Here is a 14,585-nt window from a genome sequence, read left to right as displayed (position 1 = left end):
CATGACGACAATGCGACGACGCGACATTTTGGCCATTTGTCGCATTGTCGCGTTGTTGCACTGTCGCGCTTTAAGTAATCTTTTTTTATTTTACCAAAGCGCGACAATGCGACAACGCGGCAATTTTCAAGGTCGAAATATGTCGCGTTGTCGCATTGTCGCCCCATCAAAATTGTGTAAAAAAGGCGTTAAAATGCGCGACAACGCGACATTTGATAATGTCGCATTGTCGGATTGTAGCGTTGTCGCCCTTTTCGATCAATGGTGCGCATGCGTAGTAAGTGAATTAATTTACGCATGCGCCGAAAGTGTTATACTCCTTTTCAAACTCCACTTGTCTTTTGCTAGTTCCAATGGTTCTAAAACCAAAGTAGCAAAGGCAACGTGGTTTGCTTTTCTCAAAATGAAAACAAATCGTTCATCGTTCCTTTAGAAATTAGTTCATATATCGTTATTGTCTGTGTCGGTTTTCATAAACATCTCCGACATTTCTTTCAAATGACACACAGTTGGCTCTATCGTTTTAGGCGACGCAGTTCGCTGTGTGTCTCCTAGACGTACCAGAAAACTTCGATCGCGTGTTCGAATCCCAGCACCATACACATACATCACCCAGGGATTTCCTCCCACAACAAGCTGACATGCTGTCAAATAACTGAATGTTTGAAATAATTGAATAACTTCTAGCACATCACAGGCAGCTTAGGTTGAATCATACATACTTAATCGGAGTTAATACTTCAAAATTCAGTTAACCGACGACCCCTTAACTCACATACTTAGCTCCTTCACGGACGTATCTATGCACATTTGTAATTGTTGTGAGTGTTGTGTTGTGAGTTTGTTCACTGGGCGCATTCATTTATAACCATAGATCATGTTTTGTTTAAAGTTTCAAAATAAGCAGTCACTACTGAAAGCGCGACAAAGCGACAATTCGACAACGCGACATTTTGATGAAATGTCGCATTGGCTCATTGTCGCGTTGTCGCACTTTGTTAAAATATTAAATATAAAAGAATCATTACAAGCGCGACAATGCGACAATGCGACATTTCATCAAAATATCGCGTCGTCGCATTGTCGCATAGTCGCGCTATTATACATCTATGCACACTTTGAATTTCTAAAGCGCGACAATGCGACAAATTATGGCCAACTGTCACATTGTCGCAATGTCGCGCTTTGGCTAATTTTGACACTTTTTGCATGTTTTTGGAAGGGCGACAATGCGGCAATGCGACAACGCGACAAAGTCCCTTGAAACATTCCATACATTGTCAGAAATTGCATGAAATGTTTGATCAGCGAAGAATTTTTCTTATTTCTCCTACTGTTCGTCTAACGATTCACCGAATCTGCTTTAATGTTTTTTTTAAAAATCAAATCAATAAATCGAATTACCATTTTCTTATGGAACTGTTAGCAAATCAATAACAACATGAGTTTTCGTGTTTTGTTACGCGATCTGGCAATTTGTCCATCAGATCGTTAAACGAGTTGGGCCCTGGAACATTTTATGGTCAAAAGGTGTGCGTGAAGATCCGGAGTAAAATAGGTCTTCAGCAACCCATGCTTGCCGTAAAAGTTGACTGTGCTTGTCGTAAAATGCGACTTTCAGGATCGGTTGGTCAGACTCGCTGACTTGGTTGATGCATGTAATCGTAACTCCCAATTGCCTGGATCGATGCTCATGATGTCAATCACTGGATTGTCTGGTCCAGAGATGATTATTTCCAGACCGCCGTCATATGGCTGGAATATTGCAGAGTGCGTCGTTAAACAACAAACAAGCAAACTACTAATATATTTGTGATACGTTTTATTCATATGATACCGCCTCTTGGTCTCGGACCCGTCAAGATCCGGGGTAGAATAGGTCTTCAGCAACCCATGCTTGCCGTAAAAGGCGACTATGCCTGTCGTAAGAGGCGACTAACGGGATCGGGTGGTCAGGTTCGCTGACTTGGTTGATGCATGTCATCGATCCCAATTGTGTGGATTGATGTTCATGATGTAAATCACTGGATTGTCTGGTCCAGACTCGATTATTTCCAGACCGCCGTCATATAGCTGAAATATTGCTGAGTGCGGCGTAAAACAACAAACCAAACCTAACCAAAACATCTTTGGTCTCGTGAATGGAACACCTCCCCAGAGAGCGGAAGGTCTGTTGTTAGATCCCCTGGTCGCATCAAACCAAAAGACGCTAAAAGATGGTACTTGTTGTTTCTCTTCCTGGCGTAAAGGGAATATAGCAAGGACTGGTCGGCTCCGAGATATCCATATTAAACTGTCACATGGTATCTCAGAAGGCTGGAACCACATAAACCATAAAGGTACCAGCATTTGTACGGACACCTCGCATTGAACGAATAAGGAAGTTGAAACTGATACAACGTTCATACAACAGCTTTTCAAATGGTACTTAAGCCAGAGATTAATGTAGCTTATGTCCGCTTCCCGGCCGTCTAAATGTATGACGTACTCTGTATTGTCGATATGTTGATTGTGTTATAATCTTATTAAGAACGCAGCTATGGTGGCTTATATGTATAATTTAAGTCTAATGTAAATTTCGATAAAGCTTTTTGGTAAATGCGCGCGCTCGTGACGTGGGATGTCATAATAAAGATGTTTGTGGGAGGGCAGACTTTGGGTAGGCCATTTCTAGTGTCCTCCGCAATGATATTGCTTGATTATTGCTAAAAGCAGTGCAAAATTATTATCACACACTTACTCATATGTTTAATTTTATATAAATGATTATATGTCTTATGTACAGATAGTTCTATTGATATATATCTACAATCAACTGTATGTTCTCATGACATGTTTGGTTACTTATACGTGTCTGACCTACCATATGAAATCTACAAGTATACCTAGAAGGACTGGCCTACCATGCCAAATCTTCATGTAAACTAAGAATATCTGACCTACCATATCAAATCTACATGTACACCTAAAAGGCCTGACCTACCATATCAATTCTACATGTAAACCTAGAACGCCTGACCCACCATATCAAATCTACAAGTAAACCTAGAAGGCCTGGCCTACCATATCAAATCTACATGTACACCTAGAACGCCTGGCCTACCATATCAAATCTTCATGTAAACTAAGAATATCTGACCTACCATATCAAATCTACATGTACACCTAAAAGGCCTGACCTACCATATCAAACCTACATGTAAACCAAGAAGTCCTGGCCTATCATATCAAACCTACGTGTACACCTAGAACATCTGACCCACCATATCAAATCTACATGCACACCTAGAAGGCCTGACCCACCATATCAAATCTACATGTACACCTAGAAGGCCTTACCCACCATATCAAATCTACATGTACACCTAGAACGTCTGACCTACCATATCAAATCTGCATGTACACCTAGAGGGCCTACCATATCAAATCTACATGTACACCTAGAGGGCCTACCATATCAAATCTGCATGTACAACTAGAAGGCCTACCATATCAAATCTACATGTACTCCTAGAGGGCCTACCATATCAAATCTACATGTACACCTAGAACGTCTGACCTACCATATCAAATCTGCATGTACTCCTAGAGGGCCTACCATATCAAATCTGCATGTACACCTAGAGGGCCTACCATATCAAATCTACATGTACACCTAGAACGCCTGACCCACCATATCAAATCTACATGTACACCTAGAACGCCTGACCTACCATATCAAATCTGCATGTACACCTAGAGGGCCTACCATATCAAATCTACATGTACACCTAGAACGCCTGACCCACCATATCAAATCTACATGTACACCTAGAGGGCCTACCATATCAAATCTACATGTACACCTAGAGGGCCTACCATATCAAATCTACATGTACACCTAGAGGGCCTACCATATCAAATCTACATGTACTCCTAGAGGGCCTACCATATCAAATCTACATGTACACCTAGAGGGCCTACCATATCAAATCTACATGTACACCTAGAACGCCTGACCCACCATATCAAATCTGCATGTACACCTAGAGGGCCTACCATATCAAATCTACATGTACACCTAGAGGGCCTACCATATCAAATCTACATGTACACCTAGAACGTCTGACCCACCATATCAAACCTACGTGTACACCTAGAAGGCCTGACCCACCATATCAAATCTACATGTACACCTAGAAGGCCTTACCCACCATATCAAATCTACATGTACACCTAGAACGTCTGACCTACCATATCAAATCTGCATGTACACCTAGAGGGCCTACCATATCAAATCTACATGTACACCTAGAGGGCCTACCATATCAAATCTGCATGTACACCTAGAGGGCCTACCATATCAAATCTACATGTACACCTAGAGGGCCTACCATATCAAATCTACATGTACACCTAGAGGGCCTACCATATCAAATCTACATGTACTCCTAGAGGGCCTACCATATCAAATCTGCATGTACACCTAGAGGGCCTACCATATCAAATCTACATGTACACCTAGAACGCCTGACCCACCATATCAAATCTACATGTACACCTAGAACGCCTGACCTACCATATCAAATCTGCATGTACACCTAGAGGGCCTACCATATCAAATCTACATGTACACCTAGAACGCCTGACCCACCATATCAAATCTACATGTACACCTAGAGGGCCTACCATATCAAATCTACATGTACACCTAGAGGGCCTACCATATCAAATCTACATGTACACCTAGAGGGCCTACCATATCAAATCTACATGTACTCCTAGAGGGCCTACCATATCAAATCTACATGTACACCTAGAGGGCCTACCATATCAAATCTACATGTACACCTAGAACGCCTGACCCACCATATCAAATCTGCATGTACACCTAGAGGGCCTACCATATCAAATCTACATGTACACCTAGAGGGCCTACCATATCAAATCTACATGTACACCTAGAAGGCCTACCATATCAAATCTACATGTACACCTAGAGGGCCTACCATATCAAATCTACATGTACACCTAGAACGCCTGACCCACCATATCAAATCTACATGTACACCTAGAGGGCCTACCATATCAAATCTACATGTACACCTAGAGGGCCTACCATATCAAATCTACATGTACACCTAGAGGGCCTACCATATCAAATCTACATGTACACCTAGAGGGCCTACCATATCAAATCTACATGTACACCTAGAACGCCTGACCTACCATATCAAATCTACATGTAAACCAAGAAGGCCTGGCCTACCATATCAAATCTACATGTAAACCAAGAAGGCCTGGCCTACCATATCAAATCTACATGTAAACCTAGAAGGTATGGCCTACCATATCAAATCTACATGTACACCTAGAAGGTCTGGCCTACCATATCAAATCTACATGTAAACCTAGAAGGCCTGGCCTACCATATCAAATCTACATGTAAACCTAGAAGGTCTGGCCTACCATATCAAATCTACATGTACACCTAGAAGGCCTACCATATCAAATATACATGTACACCTAGAACGCCTGACCCACCATATCAAATCTACATGTAAACCTAGAAGGCCTGGCCTACCATATCAAATCTACATGTAAACCTAGAAGGCCTGGCCTACCATATCAAATCTACATGTACACCTAGAACGCCTGACCCACCATATCAAATCTACATGTAAACCTAGAAGGCCTGGCCTACCATATCAAATCTACATGTAAACCAAGAAGGCCTGGCCTACCATATCAAATCTACATGTAAACCAAGAAGGCCTGGCCTACCATATCAAATCTACATGTAAACCTAGAAGGTATGGCCTACCATATCAAATCTACATGTACACCTAGAAGGTCTGGCCTACCATATCAAATCTACATGTAAACCTAGAAGGCCTGGCCTACCATATCAAATCTACATGTAAACCTAGAAGGTCTGGCCTACCATATCAAATCTACATGTACACCTAGAAGGCCTACCATATCAAATATACATGTACACCTAGAACGCCTGACCCACCATATCAAATCTACATGTAAACCTAGAAGGCCTGGCCTACCATATCAAATCTACATGTAAACCTAGAAGGCCTGGCCTACCATATCAAATCTACATGTACACCTAGAACGCCTGACCCACCATATCAAATCTACATGTAAACCTAGAAGGCCTGGCCTACCATATCAAATCTACATGTAAACCAAGAAGGCCTGGCCTACCATATCAAATATACATGTAAACCTAGAACGTCTGGCCTACTTCATCAAATCTACATGTACACTTAGAAAGTCAGGCTTACCATATCAAATCTACATGTACACTTAGAACGCCTGGCCTACTAAATCAAATTTACACCCAGAAGGACTGACATTTCGTGTCACAAAGTCATATGCACCCAGAATGACTGACATTTCGTGTCACAAAGACATGGGGACACCCAGAGACATGACTGACATCACATTGACACTTTAAGCCTCGAACAATACATTTGTATTGAGGACTGTGCAGATGACGAAGTAAAGCCTGTGACATGTCCTCTAACTAGATGGTATAACCCCTATTGTAGAGGATATGAACCTTGACAACTGGGCTGAATTCATATCTTCTGTGTCACGAGACATACGCTCCTGGAACCTGCGATCAATGATCTCTGTAGAGACAGTATATCTCATATCAGGATCACTCCATGTAAATATTCAGTATTTCTCTGCATAATGTTCTTGTCAATATGTTGTATTAACATGATTACAAATGTATATCACTCTCCGAAATTAATAGATGAAATAAAGATCATTCATTCATTCATTCATTCATTCATTCATCTTTACTGTCCACATCTCATCAACGGACGGTCTCTAATTGTTGATGTCCAGACGAATAATCAATATGAGTGATTATCGTATAACACCTTGTAAAAGTGACAACAAAAACAAAGAGATTCGATATAAGACACATGTGTGATACCTTGTCATTTATTGATAACAGAATCCAAAGTATGACGGGAACAAACTGTAGCTGTCGCAATCTACATCTTCCAGTCCTCAGGGCCACGGATGGCCATATTATACTGACTGTACTGATTACATTACATTTAATGTAATCAGTACAGTCAGTATAGTATGGCTATCCGTGGCCCTGTGTTCCAGTCACAAACAGCAAGGGTCTATTTGTCGACACACAGTATGTAGTTACAGACACAGATACATGAATCAGAATTACATTGATTACTTTCATGGTTAACCTTCCAAAGTTTTAACAAGGGAATACATGTAGATGTTGATACAGATCGACTGGTTTTAATGATGGCCTTGGTTTCAGAGGGGGCACACTTGATCCGTACACTGTTGGATATATTTTGCAAAAATGTGGTATTTACACATGTCTATGTTATTAACAACGTTAGGTTATCAACGAAATATGTGTATCAATTTGTAATTTTTGCACTTATCTCTTTCAATAAGTCGATCATTTAAAGAGTAATTCTACTGATATTATATAATAGTAAAAAGTAATTTACCCTATAAATTAGCTATCACTCTCGGGAGATCTACCTGAATTTGACTACTGATACAGGCAACAGCTTGTGGTGACTGGAATCATTTTCAAACAATTGAACACAGTGATCAGGGAAAGTTCTGTATCATGATGGCGTTCGTGATGTTTATGATATTGATATCATATGAAGTTGTCATTTCAGTCATTTGGTTCTGAGATTCCGTTGGATCGTGGTTATTTCTTGTAGCCGTGGCAGGGGACGTTCCGACAGGCACAGTGGGTCGGGACGATGATCCGTTCCCTGCTGATCTGGTTCAGGGCGGGCAGGTTCTCGCAGAACGCCCACACGGACATGAAGTTGAAGTTCTTGATGCAGGCGTTCTGCCTGTTGCCGTCGAACTGTTCCTCCTCACAGTTGTGGCACTTCTCGGTTCTGTAAAGAAAATAGCAGTTGCAGTGAGTGAGTGAATCCGGTTTTACGAGGTTTTGGCAATAACCAAGCAGAATCAAGACGAGGACACCAACTGGCTTGACGCATAAAACCCTAAAGGGAATCGAACTCATATTCGGCGTGAAGACCCAAGGCTTTAACCACTAGGCCATCCCAACGCAGCAGTTGTAAAAAGAGTGAGTGAGTATGGTTTTACGCCGCTTTTAGCAATATTCCAGCAACATTACGACGGGGGATTCACGCATTGTGCCCATGTCGGGAATCGAACCCGGGTATTCGGCGTGACGAGCGGACGCTTTAACCACTAGGCTACCCGACCGCCTCAGTTGTAAGATAAAGCTTTGGTGCAGAAATAATAATAATAATAATAATAATAATAATCGAACTATCCATATTATTTGAGTTCAAGTTAACGGCAGTCGTGGCATTACATATTTTATTCTTTTGTTTTCCTTTTGGTCAAAATTTCTATTTTTCATTAAGTTTACACTAAACGTTCGAAAATATATATCACGCGACAGGATCTGGCAGTACTGTGTTCATAACATTGTGGAGTCGCAGATGGCGAAATAAGCCGAATTGGCCCGAGTTGAACCGAGAGGACCCTAGTGCATGATGACAATGGCATGTGTTAAGGCGGACACTCACAGGCACTGGGAGAAGGTGACGTTCTCCTGCACGTTCTGAATTATCCAGCAGCGTCCTCCATAGCGACTGAAGCTCCACAGACGCCGGGCAAAGGAGGGGCACGTGTTGATGGAGAAAGCCACACTGAAATCAAAATGATAATGATCATATCTGATAACCTATCACCGTAAACGAACAGTATGTTAAGATTCGATAATTGTTATGGGATACGGGCGATTTGGTAGGTAGCCTAGAGGATAAAGGGTTCGCCTGTCACACCGAAGTCCCGGGTTTGATTCCCCATATTGGTGCAATATGTTAAGCCAATTTCTGGTGTCCCCACCGTGATATTGCTATAATGTTGCTAAAAGCAGCGAAAAAACATACACACTTACTCACTGCTGGTCTGACAGAATTGAGTTTTATTAACTCAAATTTTTGACTGATGTGAAATTTGTAACTAATGAACAAAATATTTATTCTGTTCTCAGAGTCCAAGTACTTTCATTATTCAAACGTTAGTATTTTGTTCCAAACGGACCCTATACCCCTCAAATCGACCAACCATCGGTGAAGATCAGGGTTAGAATAGGTCTTCAACAACCCATGCTTGCCGAAAAAGGCGACCATGCTTGTCGTAAGAGGCGATTAACGGGATCGGGTGGTCAGGCTCGCTGACTTGGTTGATGCAGGTCATCGTATCCCAGTTGCGTAGATCGATGTTCATGAATGTCAATCACTGGATTGTCTGGTCCAGACTCGATTATTTACAGACCGCTGCCATATAACTGGAATATTGCTGACTGCAGCGTTAAACAGCAAACAGATCGACCAACAATATTCACACTCTTCCATTTCTAACAATATGTCATAGTAAATGGATTTATTGGATATTCCCAATAGGGCAATGAAGGCTATTGTCATACCTCGCCCTTAGAAAATGAAACATCAGGTGGATTCGAACCCGGTACCAGCAAATACCCTTATGTACTTACACAGGATCAAAGGGTTCCTGTGGGGCCCCGGGCAGGATCGTAGTCATCAGAAAACAGGTTGCCAGGTCGGAACGAGCGGCCAACTCGGCGGTAATATTGGCTCTGAAACATAAAGCATGTTATCATAAAGTGTGTTTGTTTGTTTAGCACCGCACTCGGAAGTATTCCATCTATTGACGGCAGCCTGTAAATAATCGGGTCTGGACCAGATAATTCAGTGATTGTTATTATGAGCAACAATGCACGCCGTCGGGGTACTATGACATGCAAGTCACTGAGTGAGTGAGTGAGTGAGTTGGGTCTAACGCCGCTTTTAACAGTATTCCAGTTATATCGCGGCCTGTCAGCTTAATGTGGGAGGAAAGCCCGAAGTAATGCAGGTCTCAGACGTTTACCACTTCGGTGAAACCCAGGAACACGGGTATGGTGCTGACAAACCTAGATACATAATCGGGGCGAACCGGGATTGGAACCCACAATCATAGGTTTCTGGTGTGCCCAAGGGACGCAACTCTGCACAGCGAATCGCGGCGCCTTAGATGACTGGGCCACCCGTGCCTCCTAGTATTTGTTGACATGCGGACAAAGCAGATATGAAGACGGAGCATGTACTTACGTCGGGTATCCGGACGGGTTGTCAGACAGGCTGAGGTTGGCGGAGAAGTCCAGTTGACGGGGGCAGTGGAATGGTGAGAAGGTGGGGGTGCCATGACCATATGGATGACCCTGCCCCAGACCTGTACCGGGATGAATTGGACCACTTTGACCAGGAAAAATAGGACCAGCTGGGGCGGGGTGGATGGGACCACTTTGACCAGGGAAAATAGGACCACTTTGACCAGGGTGGACGGGACCACTTTGACCAGGGAAAATAGGACCACTTTGACCAGGGTGGACGGGACCACTTTGACCAGGGAAAATAGGACCACTTTGACCAGGGTGGACGGGACCACTTTGACCAGGGAAAATAGGACCACTTTGACCAGGGAAAATAGGACCAGCTGGAGCGGGGTGGACGGGACCACTTTGACCAGGAAAAATAGGACCACTTTGACCTGGATGTAAAGGACCCCCTTGGCCAGGGTGAATTGGACCACTCTGGCTCGGATATATTGGTGCACCGTGGCCGGAATAGAACTGACCCCCTTGTCCTGGCTGGCCGTAAGGGATGGTATTGTGGGAGTTATGCTGGTTGAAGAAATATTTGGGTTGACTTTTCCCGAAATATGTTTCCGGAACTCCCCCGAGGAAGACATGAAGGCCGCTCTTGTAATATTTCTCGTTCGGGTGAAACGGATTGTTGGAAAATTGCGACCCCGCGGGAATGCCAGCGCTGATGACCCCGCCGATGACGTTACCGTCACTTGCCCGACCACCGGGGGAGAGGGAGAAGATGAGCACGAGGGTCGACACAAAGAGCACCTGCAATAATCATCATAATCATAATTGTAACAAAAATTTAACTAATTATCTGCGAATCAGTGTAATTTATAACCAGGTACAGTAACAATGGAAACATACATGATACATATGAAACGTTTTGCTTGTTGATATTAACATGGTGCTACAGTAAGTTTGTGTTGAGAAGACGCGGTTGACCAAGTCAGCTCGAATTGATTTTTGTGTGTCTTTGTTTCTGTTTATACGCCGCATTCAGCAATAGTCAAGCTATATGAGGGCAAATTCACATTGGACAGATTGTGCATAAAAAAGAACGCGTTAATGTCTTATACAGTTAAGAAAACGTCCTAAATTCCTTTAAATAATCACGCATAGAAATACAAGTCTGCCTGCATGACATTTTGAGGCTATCTTTTAATGTAGAACTTGAAATTACCCCTTCCAAATATAATCATTTCAGTAGAGAGCTGAACGTTAAAATGTATAGTTTATCGCAAATACATTAGTAAATGAAGTCTATGAACTTCCCGTGTCACTCGTTGTACCAATGTTAAATGGTAGTGTGTATGTTAAATACATGTCATAAAATGCATTGAAAAGTGCTTGACTGTCAATAATAACAGTCCATATGTTTAGGTTGTACGATTCCATGCATAAGCATGCGCTAAGCTCTTAGGCATTATTTCCCCGGTCAATGGATCAGTGTGCACTCGAATTTCATTCTAAGGCCATATACATCCAAAGCGCTAGAAGGTTTACAGGCACATTGCCATCTCATCCTACCGGGTACCCATTAACTGCTGGGTTATCAAAGTTATTTCGAACAAAAGTCACTTGGCCAAGGAGATATCACATGTAACATGTGCTTCAGTGTGGGGCAGGAACGAGGACCTAAAAACTCAGGAGTCAAGCTGCCGAACACGTCCACCTATTCTCGGTATTTTGAATTTCATCATCGGGGAATATTTTCGAATTGAATGGGAATACGACATGGCGGCAAATTAACATCTCGAAACCACAATTGTACATGTCGAAAAGTGAATGAGTACGTGTAATGAGTTTAACGTGACTATGTTGTTGACGTCGTCGTTGTCGTCCATAGTGCAGAGAACGCCTCCGTGGTCTAGTGGTATAGCGTCCGCCCGGAGAGCGGAAGGTCCGGGCTTCGATACCCGGCCGCGTCATACCAAAAGAGTGAGTGAGTGAGTATAGTTTTACGCCGCTTTTAGCAATATTCCAGCAATATCACGGCGGGGGACACCAGAAATGGGCTTCACACAATGTACCCATGTCGGTCAAACCAAAAGACGTTAAAAGATGGTACCTGTTGTTACCCTGTCTGGCGCTCGGTATTAAAGGGCTAAAACAAGGACTGGTCGGCTCAGAGTCAGTATACTGTGTCTGATTGGTATTGGTATTCATGTTAAACTGCGGCATGGTATCTTAGTAAGCTGGCACTATAAATCGGCATCATTCCGGACTAGTACGAGCAGCGACACACACACACACACATATCATGAGTGTAACATAGTGATCAATATGTCAGCATAGAGGAAACTAGATGGTACAATATCAGCTGTGTGTCCGCTAATTCTTAGTAAAACAGACTGAAAATTGTCATTGGAAGATTCGTCGCTGGAAAAACGCTGAGGTCAATAAGGGGGAGACATGGTCAGGCCATTGACAAACACAAATTATTCATGAATATGTAAGTATATTCAATATATATAATAAATTATATAAATTTATAGTTATATAAATAAGTTTAACATTATAACAACTTGAAGAAAGCTACTTACCATGTTTCTGTACCGAATCGGGAGGCAGATTCTGGAATTCTGATTTCGACTTCATGTCGCCTCTATTTATACATCCACCCGTTTTGGAAAGAATTTCGATAATTGTAGTTAATCCATCAATTTCTGATGTTTACAACGCATTGTTATCAATTACAGGAACTATCTATCAACTTCTGACTAAACCAGACGGTCAGAGCTACTCATTTAAGAACTGTTAATTCGACATATCAGGAGTCACCATACAAACACGACGGAAGAAGGCAGTACAGATAGTAACATTCAATGGGTCATTAAAGTCACCTCCGTAAAGATAACCGCGTCCATTGGTTTAATAGGTACGGAATGTTTCACCGTCCTCTGCAATTAAGTCCACTAGATTGGTAGGAAACTTGGCCAACGGCAATTAGGTGTACGAGAGGTATAGTTCGGTGTCCCGTTTCCCTGTAAATCCCTCAATTTTCAAGGCGTTTATTATTGCATTGTGGGGGTACCGCAGGGCGATGTTCTTGCTCCGTTTGTATTTAGGGTCAATGGGCATGTTTGCACAATGCTCGGTTAATTATACAGTCTCTTACAAATGAGCTCGCATTTACTGATATCGAGCAGCCGGTTATTGTGACACATGACAAACGTACTATGTGATGGGATCGTAGATGCGCAATTCCTTTACCGGTGAACAGAATTTATTTCAGAAGTTTGAAAACTAATGTTTCAACGAACTACGCGATACGAATATGTTTTGTCACTAAAACATTTCACTGTATTTTTTTGCTTATCCGGATAAAGGTCACCGCAACTAGACAAACACAGACTACAATCTCAAACTTTATTTCAAATATGTGCTTGGTGTACGGATCAACCGCCCCAACATTTCACAAATGTTAAATAGAATTAAAATTTTGAGAGCATTATTTTCTGTCCCATCGAGTCTGTTGGAATTGTTTTCAAAACTGAAAACAAACTCCAAAGTGAGAGGGAGTAAGGAGAATATCAACCATTGACCTGTAATTCAAGTCACGTCTTTCACTGTCCTTTCTTCGTTTCGTCATCAGACCGAGATTATTTTTGTGACAAACCTTTCACTTTTATGAAATATTATAACAACTAATTCTACTGTTCAAAAAGGCAAGCAACTATGTAATTAAAGAAGGAGCTGAACAAGAAAGGCGATTACCTATTCTCATATATAATCCCTGTGTGAGTGCTGTGAAATTTCCGTTAACATTTCCGTTTCTGAATTATTCCCAAATTCAAGATAAAAATATCTGTAAAGCTGCTTCTCCAAAGTCCAAAATTTGAAATTTTATATTTCATGATTTAATCATTTTCAGTTGATAAGGGTAGACCTGTCTCATGAATTGATAGTGAGTTGATACTACCCAAATATCTCTCCCGCTATCCAACTGGTGCGTTATTGACAACGTTCTATCGCGTTTATGAACGAAACAATCTAATGTGTTTATCTATGGGACCAGAAAACGAAATAAGAAGTTAAAAGTTGTGAGCATCGTGCTGAATAATGATACGGGGTGTAGTATCCTGTAGAAGGATTAATGAAAAGGCCGGAAATGGATGGAATAACTCAGTAATACAAAATATGCACCGGGGATTGTGTGATATCAATGACAAAGATATTTGTTAACAATATGCACGGTGCCTAAGGAGCAATATACTGGTAGATCATGAAATGAAGCTGTTATGGATAGCAACTTTTCCATTATCTTTAACAACATGTCGGGGCTACTTTTTGTTTGTTTATTTTCTATTTTATTTTCTATTTAGTCTGTAACAAATACGCTCTCTGAGTTCTACTGAAGTTGAATATATTTTACTTGTTT

This window comes from Haliotis cracherodii, unplaced genomic scaffold (genome assembly GCF_022045235.1).
Source record: "Haliotis cracherodii isolate W230 unplaced genomic scaffold, xgHalCrac1.p SCAF_8, whole genome shotgun sequence".
Lineage (NCBI taxonomy): Eukaryota > Metazoa > Mollusca > Gastropoda > Lepetellida > Haliotidae > Haliotis > Haliotis cracherodii.
Note: the sequence above shows the minus strand (reverse complement) of the source record.